The 13,991-nt window shown below is 36.3% G+C and overlaps 1 protein-coding gene and 1 non-coding gene across 3 annotated transcripts in view; one reads left to right on the forward strand and one right to left on the reverse strand.

Moving 5' to 3' along the window:
• Nucleotides 1-13,991, reverse strand: part of Nr5a2 (nuclear receptor subfamily 5 group A member 2) — a 120,909-nt gene that overhangs the window by 73,949 nt on the left and 32,969 nt on the right. The window lies entirely within an intron of this gene.
• LOC114100877 (U6 spliceosomal RNA) lies at nt 7,410-7,517 on the forward strand. The gene has a single exon (XR_003584162.2). It is a non-coding gene; the product is annotated as a U6 spliceosomal RNA (small nuclear RNA).

Consider the following 13,991-nt stretch of genomic DNA (forward strand, 5'->3'; position numbering starts at 1 on the left):
ATGCAGAAATGCACTTGAACTCACCATATATGCCACATGGGGAAAATGGTAGGATCTCAAGGGCTTACACAGGGAGAGCAGAGACATCCACTACCTGCACATCCTAGGTTACGAAGCTTTTCAAAACTACAAATGCTTTGGATAAGATTAGTGCAAACACTCAAAGATTTAGGAGCTGTGTGTAATACACCTGGAAGCCTACCTACTCAGGAGCTGAGGTAGGAGGATTGCAAGTTTGAGGCCAGCTTGGGCATCTTAGTGAGACCTGTTTCAAAAAAATAAAAAGGAGGGGTTGGGATTGTGGCTCAACGGTAGAGCACTCTCCTAGCATGGACCATGCTAGGCGGGACCCTAGTTCATTCTCAGCACCACATAAAAATAAAGGCATTGTGTTGTGTTCATCTACACCTAAAAAATAAATATTATAAATAAATAATATAAAGGAGTAAGGGTGCGGCTCAGTACTAGCAATCCTCTGGATTCAATCCCCATAATGGCAAAGAATTTAAATAAATAAATAATAGTTTGTAATGGGGTCCAGTGGCGGACACCAGCAGTTCTAGCTACTTGGGAAGTCAAGGTGGAGGATTTCAGTTTGAGACCAGCCTGGGCAATTTAGTGAGATCCAGTCTCAAAAAAAAAGGCTGTAGCTCAGTGATAGAGTGGCTCTGTGTTAATCCCTAGTACTACAAATAAATAAAGATTTATAATCATGAATACATATAATTTTGCCATGCATGGTGTGGCACACCTATAATCCCAGAGATTTGGGAGGCTGAGGCAGGAGTATCACCAAGTTCGAGGCCAGTCTTTGCAACATAGTGAAATCCTAAGCAACTTAAACTGTCTCAAAATAAAAACACAAAAAGGATCTAGCACAGTGCTAGAGCATCCCTGGATTCAATCTCCAGTACCAAATAAATAAATTAATAAAAGAAATTTTCTTTATACTCTTCATATGGAAGATTTAAGTCCAAAAATGATACCTGGCATATTACTGATACTTTATAAATATTTAAGCCTATGATCAAGAATACTATAAAATTATGGCAATATGTAAATCAATGGATGTGTAACTGATGTGATTCTGCAATCTGTAAACGGGGTAAAAATGGGAGTTCATAACCCACTTGAATCAAAGTGTGAAATATGATGTATCAAGAACTATGTAATGTTTTGAACAACCAACAATAAAAATTTAAAAAAAAAGAATACTATAAAATTAAATTTATAATATTATAAAATTAAATTAAACTATAAAAATGTAAGGAAATCTGAACTTCATATTGCTTAGTAGGTCCTAGGGATACATGGGACCCATCATGAATACTTGACTCAATCTTTTGTTATCCATTGACAATTAGAGGTTTTGTAGGAATCCTTAAAATGCATTAAAATTCTTCTCTCACCATTTGAATTGGTTAAAAAATTGTGTATACTCTCATATTCAATGTATGACTTACTAAAAAGTGTTGGGAGAACTTAAAGGAAATGTCAACTGAGTACTGTATTGAGAATTACTGGGATAACAAATAATATTGTTACTTAAAACACAGATGGAATTAATTCCTTTCATTTTGATTTTGTTTTGCCATACTGGGAATTGAATCCAGGGCCTTGCACACGATAGCACTCTACCACTAAGGTACATACCCAGCCCTTTTTTTTCAATTGTATTTTGAGACAGGGTCTCATTAAATGGCATTAATTCTTTTGGATCAAATGAATTGATTTGAATTTTAGAAATACAGTAAGTTAAACTATTGTATAATGTCTTTAAAAATTTTTTCTTATTCTACCCTACCATATTTGTACATAAACCAATAAAAATGAAGTTGCTTATAAAATGACATTAAGGTCATAACACTGTTTTACATTGTTGATTGATATTCGTAACCTATTGTCTCATTTAAACTAACTATTAGAAATGCCAGTTTTGGAAATCTTATCTGGTAGAAAAATTGTTGACTATTTAATCTTTCAATGAAGGTATATGTAATTATTTTTAAAAGTCTGAATTTCAGTCCAAAATTATTTAGAAGGTAAAACTCTAAGGTAAATAGTCTGAGTTTAATTTCTCAGGGCTTGTGTTTGAAGGTTTGTCCCAATTTCAAAATAGATAAACAAACAAATGCCTTTAGGTGCTTGAGTACCTTGTTTAGATTAAAAACAGATGAATAAATGTAAAAGCTTTGTAGGTTCACAGTCAGTGTTTTCAGGGTTTATGTTGAGAAGCTGACAACTAGTTAGAAAAGCCTGGCTGGACTAATCAATTATTCAGATCAACATTAGATGCCTATTATATACAGAATCATGGGAATTGTGTCTCTTTGCAGTATTATATTAAAATCATGAGTCTAAATACTCTTAATGTGGAATGAAAAGATAAGCAATCTTAATATTACACCAAGACTCACTCCAAACAATGAATTGACTTTTATGTCCATTATGTAAAGGACATTGTTTCAGTTTAATTTCTATTTTTTTTTAATTTTTAATTTTTGTGGTGCTGGGAATAGAACCCAGGGCCTCACACAGGGTACAAAGCACTCTATCAACGAGCAAACCCCTAGTCCTATTTTATATTTTAAAAATAACAATTATGTCCCATGGTACAAAACACTGAATATGATTCTAATAACATGAACAACAACAAAAATCATTCTTTGTTCTTTTAGGAACTTCTAGAATCGCATACACAGATTTGGACATAATTTCTAGAATGTAAACAAATTGATCTTTTAGAAAAGAAAGTACATCTGTTGTATGCAAGTATGTTTCCCCCTAATGCACGGAACTTTCTAGACTAATGAAAACAAAAATTTCCTCTTACCAAAGCTTTTGGGGAGCTGTTACCTACCAAATATATGCTATTTCTTCCTCCAGTGAGAACAAACATACCCTCTCTTTTCTCTCTCTGGCAGTTGGGGGGTGAGGTGGGGGCTGGGGGTGGGGCGAGCTCTTAGATTCAAACCATAGGAAAACCAAAAATAGATGCAACCAGACACCTGCTGAAAACAGTGACAAATCCCACTGACACTGCAGTGACCCCCAGTTAGTCAAGATTTAATTAAGGGGCATAATTAAGTCAGTGGAACAGAACACTAATGAGTGTTTTTTTAATACGGGTAATTACACGTAAAAATACAAACTGTGATGGAGCCCCAAATATATCATTAAAATTAACAGTATAGAATAACAGAGCACTAAGGGTGTCTCCTCTATTGCTGTTAAAAAAAGAGGGGGGAGCTGACTTCATCTCAGGTTGAATAAAACTCAGGCAAGTTTATGTTGGCTTCATGCTGGGAACATTTGTTATTCTAATTTTGCAACAATAAGTGACTATGTGTATTGAGATCCTGTTTTCAATGCAGATTCCATTGCTTTGAAGTCTTTCTGAGCTTAGCATTTTGTCCAACTGCAAATGAGCAATTAAAAGACTGTTTGCAAGTATTTGGCTTCCTATGGATGGGCTTATGGAGGTGTCCATCTGAGCTGGGAGACTTTGACAGATGCAGAAGACAGTGACATTATTTACTAATGCAGAATGAGCTTCCGTGTTAACCAGTCATGTCGGATTCTTTGTCTGGATCTTTGCTTTAGTAAGCATTGACATAACCCACAGAGCTGGGGGTGTACAGACTGGGAAATATCACAGAAGACTCTAAATACGATGGAAATAGACTGGTAACCTTTCTAACATGAAAATGAGGCACTTAGGTCACAAGGGGGAAAAAAAAAAGACTGAAATAACCACATTTGAGTCTGTGATTGGAAAGCATGACTGTGGTTGGGCCTCACCTTCTGCTGAGAGTGTTCTATCTATGGTGCTCTAAGCTGGGGCTCCCCGTCCAGAGCAGCCTTTATCCATTCTTCTAAGCAACAAGTGGAAAAGCAGATTCTCTTAACTGCTCATACTCCTGATTGGATCTGTACAATTAGGGTTTTGGAATCTTTTTAAAAAGTCATCAGATTTTCTTCCTGAAGGTACTAAAATATGTCTCTCCATCTTTCTGCTTCTGGTCTCACCTTTACTTTGCAATATTCCAGAGAACAAGAAAAGAATATCTTTATGATCTCATGATTTAACAGGCCAGTGGCCAGAAACTGCATCTTTTTATTGAGGGCTGGATTTGATTTTGGGGGGAGGGAGGCAGTGGTGAGGATGGACCCAGGGTCTCTGTGCTAGGCAAATGCTCTATCACTAAACTACATCCCCAACCCAGATCTTGATTTCGTACATATAAGGATTGATGAAGGTCTTTTGTAAATATATGCAAAAGTATTTGTAATTTATTATATAGCAGTGCCTCTCATTCAAGAATTCAATTTTTATTGATATACATTATCAGATAAGTTGTCTAATGTTAACTTCTTATCCATACATATCAATGTGTCTAGGATGAAAATGAAAATTTTTTTCCATGTGAAGAATTTGTTTTTGACAAAGCCAGTCAGGATAAAAATATCCACAAATAGAATTTTGACATTTTAAATAGTGGTGGGTGAACTCACCAAACCCAAGGGCAGCTGAACACAAAATAAATGGAAAGAAAAATCACCTGGTTTCTTTTCCCCTAATGCTTGCCTTCCAAACGAGCCTTATCTGGGCCAGGTGTGGTGGTGCACACCTGTAATACCAGATACTTGGAGGCTGAGGCAGGAAGGTCTTCAGTTCAAGGCCAGTCTGGGCAAGTTATTGAGACCTTCTCTCAATATTAAAGGAATAAAAAGGACTGGGGATGTAGCTCCCATGCCCTTGGGTTCAATCCCCCTTACCATTAAAAAAAAATTCTCTCTCTGGAGCAAAGTTAGTATAGCAGACAGAAGTTATAGGTGATTAATTAATTATAAAGTCAAAGATTTTACATATACACACCCAAATCCAGAGTGAATAATTTCAAGATATTACAAATGGAAGCATTAGAATTCCAATAGTTTTCTGAATATGAAATATATGAACACTCTATGAAGTTGAGGCCGAGTGATGTGTGCAGCCATACACTTAAACTTTTGAGAGACCATACAAGATGAATTCAAGTAACTGGTTCTGTTAATCTAGTGACCAGTTCAATTCATTTGTGACAATTGAGACATAGTTTTTGGTAGCATTGCCTGGTGGTTCTTGTTAAGAAAATGATTACTGGTCTCTTTGTAAAGCATCTTCTCTCTGCCAAAGCAACTACCTTAAACTTAAAAAAAAAAAAAAAAATCATAAAATAGGGTAAGCCATTTGTTCAAAGCTTAGGGGTAGCGCCCAAACAGTCCTAAGTCAAAAGGTTTTTCAGTGGCATCTATCATTCAAGTAAGCAACTTTGGAAAGCCAAACAACTGAATTTTGGGCCTAGCTCATCTTCCCAGACTGCCTGACATGTCTGATTCCCAACATCCCTTCCACCTCTCTGTCCTTTTGCAAGGCCACCCTTATCAAGTTATGTATGAATGAACAGAGGTGTCTTTCATCCCCTTCTTGCCTCATGGTTCAAAAGGAACTACCAAAATAGCAGCCACAAAAGCCCCACAGCCTGCCAACCGGCTTGCACACATCCCATTCTTAAAGACATGTGAAAGGTTGGAGAGCTCAGCAAAATTTTTATGTACGGGAGCAGGCCCAAGGAAAACTCACCCGCCATAACCAATTGTGGACAGAGGATCATCTATCAGCAGGCAAATGCAGGAACTCCAGAATGTCTCTCCTCAAATGAAATAATATATCTTTGAAAGCCAATGCCCGTTTTAGGCCCGAGGCCCATATATCAAGCCTGAGAGGCTTGTGGAATCGCTCCAGGGCCATTAACCTTCCACCTGTTTCCCCTTGTCCTTCAGGATGAGACCCTGCCCTTGATTTTACTCTCTTCCCCTGTTCATCTTCCGACAGACTGTAAATGTAAAGCAGCGGGCCTGTGAAATAATTCAAAGGCAATGGACCAGGGGCATGGTTACAAATCTCTGCCACTGGCACTGTGACTTATGCAGGCAGTTTGTCACACATGAGCCAGGTGACCTCTGTGACATAACAGAGAAAAATATCGCCGGAGATCAAAGATGGGATTCGGAGCGCTCTAAGTAACTTTGCTCCATACAGTGAGCAGGTTATCTGGTATCCAAGGATTTCCCCTTAAACCAATAACATTTGTTCTAGTGAAACAGAAAAGGTAGCCCAGGGACTCCCTAATTGAAATCACTTCTGTCAAGTAGAATTGGAGCCTTTCCTGTAACATCGGGATTAGAAATTTCTGTTGTCTTGCTCGTGCTGTGTGAATGCCAGGAAGAGGCAACATAAACCCTCCCATTCAACCTTAACGCGGAGAAATTTATAGAATTGGAAAAAGGTACAAGTGAGTCCATACAGGATTTGTTAGCTTGAATATTTAAAGGTACAGTTATGAGGGTAAATAGAAAGTTTTACTATAGCTTATAAATTTGCCAGGTCAAAGTAGTTCAGTAAATTTTTTTATTCATTAAAATGGATCATACATGTCTGTTGTGTATTATGGATAACATAAAAAATGATAGTAACTCAAGGAAGTCATGAGATCATGTGCATGAATTTGCTTGTGTTTTTGTTTTTGCAGTGCTAGTAACGGAACCCAGGGGCCTATGCATGCTAGGCAAGTACCCTACCACTGAGCTATATATATCTCTGCCCTTAAAGTTACTTTTGAGAGTCCAAGTTTTCTCCAAATGATATTAGAATTTAGGAAAATGCAGAATCACCCATGAATGGCTTAAAAAAAAAAGAGAGAGAGAGTTAAGAGCTGAAGATGTATATGGAAGGAAATTAGCAGTTTGAATATCTTAAATGTGAATTTAAACCATTTTCTAGTTTGTATTTATTGCTTAAATTATGAGTTTTCTCCACTCATTTTGGTATTCAGACTGGTATTCTCTGTTAGGTCTAGAAAATAAAGAAGACTTCGAAGTAGTCCTCTGTAGCTAGGCCCACTGTCTCTGTAGTAGGAACATTTCATTTTTAATTTCGTCTATATTAAAAACAGAAACAATAACAGCCAGTGTTGGATTTATTGGTTGAGTGATGCAGGCACACTCCGGTTCATGCATTTCCTGTTCTAAAACAAGGAAGAACTCTAGCCAGGACATAAGTGGCATTCCCTGTTGCCCTCTACCACACATGTGCACACAATAGTATCTTTCTTTAGGTGCTACTCAAATCCTTAGCAGCCAACAACTGTAATGTGCTTTTATCATTTTTCAAGCACGCTGACACCAATGTCCAATTTCCAAAATGTTGACACTAATGTCAAATGCTTAAAAAATACAACAATACTCCCTAATTGGATCCTTATACAGTGTATATGGATCTGAACTATTACGCCATACCTGGTATATATGTACAATTAGTGTAAGTCATTTAAGAATTACAAAAATGATAATTAGAAAGTTCTGATGTGCTCGCTTCAGCAGCACATATACTAAAATTGGAACGATACAGAGAAGATTAGCATGGCCCCTGCGCAAGGATGAAAGTTCTGATGCCAAAGTTTGGAAAAATTTCAAATACCAACTTAAATCGTCACAAAAATAGGAAGCTGCCAATCTTCTTTAGTCAGCCTCTGAGTCTTTCATCTGAGACCTTCCCCAGGCTTCAAAGGGTCAATGAAGTCCTGAGGACTGCATGCAAATTTTTCTGTTTATGCATTTTTCTGGAAAGATTAATAATACCTTTCATCAGATTCTCTAATGTGTTTGTGATTCCAAGGAATGTTAACCATGACTGTGATAGTATAGATTATGCAATCTTGAAAGATTTTGTTACTATACTAAAAATAAAAAACTGGGAGCTGGGTGTGGTGGTATAGCAGCTGTTAATTCCACCTAGTAGGGAAGCTGAGGCAGGAGGATTGCAAATGTGAGGCCAAACTTGGTAATAGCAAGACTCTGTTTCAACATAAAAAATTTAAAGGGCTAGGAATGTAGCTCAGTGGTAATGTGCCTCTGGGTTCAATAAAAACAAAACAAACAAACAAGAAAAATTGTGAGATCTTGTAAGGATCCTAGAGGTCATCCACCTGACCTGGTATTTTTGCATCTGAGAATAAGAGGGAGCCACAAAACTCAATTTATGAAAACAATAGGTAGTGCAAATAATGGGACCCAAGATTCTCACTTCCTAAACCCAGGACCCTTCCACTATGAGTTACCATCTTCCCTTTGACTGTTGTTTGAGTCTGATTTTGTTTTATGTCACTTTAAATAATTTTTCTGTGATATACAAATCTAATTGTGAAAAATACATGTTTGCAAAAGAACATAAAACATTTTAATATTTATGGCCTTAGGCACCTATTGCTATGAATAAATGGTAAGAGGCTTTCATTTGTGGACTAAAATTTGTTTTTATAAAAATACCAATAATTAGAATGGTAGATATTATGCCTTGAACTTTTGTTTGGTTTTCTTCCTGAAAAAAAGATCATTTGTTTATATTTCTTATGGCACAGCATACCTAAGTTTTAAGTAGCTTTGTTGCATCTATTTAGTTTTAAGTATATTTTGCAGTGTTTCTTAAAAAAAGTAATATTTAAATTACATAGATCAATCCATTGTCATATAGTAAATAAGATTAATGGATACTCCATTTTAATATTTATAAAAGTTTCAACCCAAGATCACGCAACTCTGCCTATCTTCAATAAATATTTCTACTTAATATTGTTAAATTCTATTTCCAAATTACTAAGAGAAGCAATGCATACTATTCAATTAAGTTGAACTTATTTCCCTACTAAATAAAATACTAAAATACCAAATCTAAAACACTTAAATCTGAAGAAATATATCAGTTGTTGTCAGAATTCTCAAATAAAAGTAAGATATTGGCTATTTTCAGTAAGCCACTTAAGTCATTCCTTTTAGAAAAAAGTATATGACCAAAGGGGGGGGGGGGATTCTCATAATAAGTCATCCTAAAAATTTTAACTCACTAATTTTCTATGATTTAAACAAATAAAAGATGGTTAGCCTTCTGCCAGAAAAAAAAAAAAAAAAAAGTCCTGGGCATGAATCACTGCTTACATTCTTTTCCATCCACAAACAATTTCATTTGGGAAGGTTGCCACATAGTATCGACAGTGACAACAAATGGCATTGTCCCATGAACATCTGTTTCCGACTCCCACACTGATACTGCAGGCCACTGGTTGGGACTTAGTTGGTCTTCACAAATTGCTGAGCCACAAAGGAACTGGAAATCACTGGTACGTTGAGGTTTTATTATTGGAACACAGGAAAACTTTATCATCATGCTGGGAAGTTCTGTATCTTTTGAAATATTGGAACCGGGGTTATGTTAGCACATTAAACCGTGCGGAAGACTACTTCTGAAGAAAGGGGAGGGAAAAAAAATCATTTCTTGTCTATTATGTCCTTGGGTTGAGGTTCCCACTTCATCTTCATATAACTTCCTCACCCACCCTCAACTAAAAACTATTTTGTTTTTTAAAGATGTTATTGAATTTCGTTTCTTGTGAAAATTGAGAGAACATTTGGAATACCAAAGAAATTCTAAGCCAACATGATAAATAAACACTATTGTTTCTTAACAAAAAAACATTAGATGAAACCAGAAGAGCTTTTGTATACACTTTTATTTTTTTCTTCTAAATTCACACTACCAAGCTGACATTGTCTGAAACCCTGGCAACAGAAAGCTCATAAAGACCCCTGACTAGAATATCCTCACCTCAGTGCCCAGGGTTAAAAGGAGCCGAGCAAAGAGCTGCTAGGACCAAATCCAAAATGAACAGCATAAATGGAGGTGGTGACAAGACACAGATATGGAACTTCTGTTTTACACTTGAACCTGTGCTGTGAGCTAATGGCTTATGCTAGTCTATCAATAACCATTAAGTGCACAGGACAGATTTCTACTGGCTTACATTGTTCCTCCCTGTGGCGTTTAGTTTTAACAAAAGCAATAATGGAAATGAAAAATTTTCACAGTGGTAATTCTAAACAAAATATGCTCCAACTATTTTGCATACTCCAAAGTCATTTGCATATTGCTTCAGCTAGAGGGTCCCCCTCTTTTTGGTGGTTAAAAATGGGATGGCATATTAATGGAAATGTTGAGTAGGATGTGCAATCAATGTCTGACCTGGACACATATTTTAATGTTTAATTCTAAAAAGGCATATTGACAATCTATAAGATACTGTTTACTTCTTTTGACATTACATATAATAGTCTCTCAAAAATTTTGTGGAATAGATCTCTAAATGAAAAAATCTGACCTTTCTGGTTGAAGATAAACCAATAATAAATTTCTACTGCTGAGAAATAATCCTTATACTTATTTTGCTTAGAATATGATCTTTCACCAGAATACAGTTTATGATATGTTCTAAGTATTAATCCAACTATTGCCAAATACCACATATTCATAATTTCACATGCTGAAAACCACCAAAAACATATTTTAAAAATAATCATTCAATCTATTATTACTACTTGTGGGAAAATATATTCATATTTGGATAAGTTATTTTTTTTCTTCATTTGACTCCAGTTTGTACTGATGTTTTTTGAAAATCAAAGTATTTGAAATGTATGTATCTCTCACTTTTAAAGACAGTCTACAATCTATTCTTAAATAATTACATTCATAGCTACTTATCAAAACAAGAAAAAAAATCTGGGCTGGGGATGCACTTCCATGGTAGAACATTTGTTTAGCCCATGCAAGATCTGGGAGTCAATCCCCCCAGTACCACCAAAAACAGAAAAAAAGAAAAAAATGAATAAATAAACAATTGGAAATTAGAAGTAGATCTGATAATACTTATGTATAAGAATTCTTGTGATAGAACTGAAATTTGTTGTGTATTATATAGGACAATAGCTTATGTCTATATTGTTGTTTATGCTTTTCAAGGTACTTTTACCTGCCACTAGCTCATCACGGGTGGCTCTTGTAAGATAAATATGTACAGCTATTTTCCTCCCTTTATGTGCAAAGAATCCTTCAAGATTGACTTAGCTGATTCAAATGGTAGTAACTTTGCAGTTTTCCCCTCCATAGTCAGAGTCCCTATGCTCTGCATTCTGGCAACTTATCTCATTTCTATTGTACACCCTTGGTTAAACCTAATTGTATCTTCACAGGTCTGTTTGGCTGCCAGACCTGGCTTGTGAGCAAGGACTTTGTATCTTTCTTTGGCACTGGGGGTCAAACCCAGGACTTCACACAGGCTTGGCAAATGCTCTCCCACTGAGTTAAATCCCCAGCTCTAGGGACTAGGTATTTTAATTTACCTTGTATCCCTACTGTTCAGAATTATACCTGGCACGTAACAGGACTCCATGTATATATATTTACTACAGGAGTTAATCAGGACATGGTGGTTCAAAAACAAACAAACAAACAAACAAAAAACTATGTGTATTTGTGTGTTTGTGAGTATGTGTGTATGTGTGTATTCAAATGTTTTGACCCAGGTTGTAACGTTCATGAGTGGCTTAGGTGAACAGGCTCAGCTCCTGGTTCAGGTCTGTCTACTGTGGATGACTCCTTCCAACTTCTGGCATGAACTGACCCTCTAGAGATGTCATCTGATAATGACCAAATAAGTTAACAAAAAGGCAAGCCTTCGGTGCTGATTTTAGTAAGGAAGTAAAGATAAAATTCTTCATCACACCTTGTGTCACCCAGAGGAAACGTCAGCCTGCCAATTTTACAAACATGCCAGTAAAAGAATTTCCTTGGCCAAGTGACAGCGTGGAAATGTCCTTTTTAAAAATCAATTAACCCCCTGAATCCGAGAGCTTGCTCGGAGCATTTCCTAGGCCATGGAATACAAGGCTCATGGAGATGCTGTTCCCCTTTCTATTTCTGGACACCTTCTTTTGTTCATTGGTGCTAAGAATAGTGGCAGAGCTGGGGGCACTATTTATAGTCCTGAAAACAGTATGGCTCTGTGAACACTTTATTCATTTATATTTCCTGTGTTTATTGTTACCTTACCTTTTTAGTAATTAAAAGTGTTCATCCAAGATTTTATTTAGTAACAAATCAGTTGTAAATAGCATTTCTTTTAATATATGAAAGCCTATCTTTAGACTCCATTAAATATTTCGCTCCCTTTCCTATTAACTAAAAACAGATTTCAATGGTGGGGGAGGGGCATACAACTGTGTTTTCCTTCCAAATTGCATATGAAATCTAGTGATTTGACCTTTAGGTGTTTTGATTAAAAGAGTCTCAGTGTATGCAGCAACTCACACCTTCTCAAATCACTCATGTTTCCTTTTAAATGTTGAAGTAAAATTTCTAGTATGGCTACCCCACCATGCATTCATAATTAATAAACTGTAACTTTATTTTTTAGAGCTTTCAATTGTTTTAAAACGTGACTAGAAAATGTAATATTAAAAATGTCCCCTCTGCCTCACAAAAAATTTCTTACTGGAAGACAACGTCTCTGAACATGGTCCCACTTGGGACTTCCCTTTGAAACAGATGAAATTTTCTGGTCCAAGAAGCACCCAAAACCAGAACCCAGTTTTACCAGAAGTACTTCTGCTACTCCTTTGACTTTTGACAAGTGACCTAGACCCTGTGCCTTTGGAAGCATGTTCTGGTGAGGACAGTCCTATCATGTATCCATCACAGCACAAACAAACAAAAATGTATATTCTGCCATCCTGAACCAACATTCTGCATCCATGGTGATCTATATAACAGTACAGACTGATTTGACCCCAGGTCGGACTCAAGGTAGTTTGTGTGCATCTACTTTTAAATTGATCAATTTTGAAGACCTTCAGGGGGAAAAAAATCTGCTAAATACTGTGACTGGCTCTATGGCTGAGTAGGGAGATACTGAGGAACACAGGTGGTAGTGTTGCCTGCCATCCCTGTGAAATATCTGCTCTGCCTTTCATTCCAACCTCAAAATGCACTAGGATGGAGACAATGAGGGGCTTATCTCAAACACTCCCGTTTAGAGAAATAATCAACAGTTAATTGGAGCATTCAATCTCAAAAGCTCTCTTTAAATAAAATATTTTTTATTCCTCTGCTTTCAAAGTGATCGAACTAAGAGATTCAGCAAAAGTGGGAGCAATTATGTAAACATTTATTCACCAATTCTCAATATGGGATAATTTAGCTATTGGATTTGCTCTACACTCAAATGCAAAGGAACAATGGATTTGGGGGCACCTTTGTTGTGTGTCATTTCAATGTGTTCAAAGTGTCATTTCAATGTATTTTTACCTAATGTTTTGTTTTGATAAAGTTAAAGCGAAATAAATACTCTTCAGCTCCTAAGCCATTGTGAAACATCACATCTGTGTAGCAAGTAATTATACATCTAAGCTAATTATTGATATTAGGTATTTTTCCTCTACCTCCTGAGGTGAAGTAGGATAGTGCTCAAAGCTATGGGAAAATCTACAGCAAGAGCACATGAAATAATATTTTGTGGATATCAGTTCCTCTGTCTCCAAATGTGTTTTATCTGGTATCTTTGATTTAGAAATCAAACAACATTAAACAAAATAGTTTAAAACAAATGATTTGACTGATTGAAAATTTTTGCTAGTTAGTCATCTGGGTAAATAATTCTGAACCAAAGAAGTCAGTTGCTCAAAAAAAAAAAAGAGCATCCCATAAAAGGACATGTATTCAGAAAGGTAAGAAGTTTCGTTCTCATTTCAAAAGATTAACTCACTTTCACTCTCTTACAAAGGATTCCCATTTCCACTATTCCTTATGGACTCTTCCAGAATTCCCCCATTTCCTTGAGAGCCTTAACATATTGGCACTGTTATGCATCATCATAAAAACTCACATACATGCACTCAGGTATCAGCATTCTTATAGTGCAAAAGCCAGCAACTTAAACCAGTCCTTACTCAGGCTTGTCTACATGTTTAGTTAATTTTTAGATTTTTGATTAAATGTTATGCAAGAGCAGTTGGTGAAATCTATTGATGATCACTTTATTTATCTGAAGCATATTTCCTGA

Source organism: Marmota flaviventris, chromosome 12 (genome assembly GCF_047511675.1).
Source record: "Marmota flaviventris isolate mMarFla1 chromosome 12, mMarFla1.hap1, whole genome shotgun sequence".
In the NCBI taxonomy this organism is placed as follows: domain Eukaryota; kingdom Metazoa; phylum Chordata; class Mammalia; order Rodentia; family Sciuridae; genus Marmota; species Marmota flaviventris.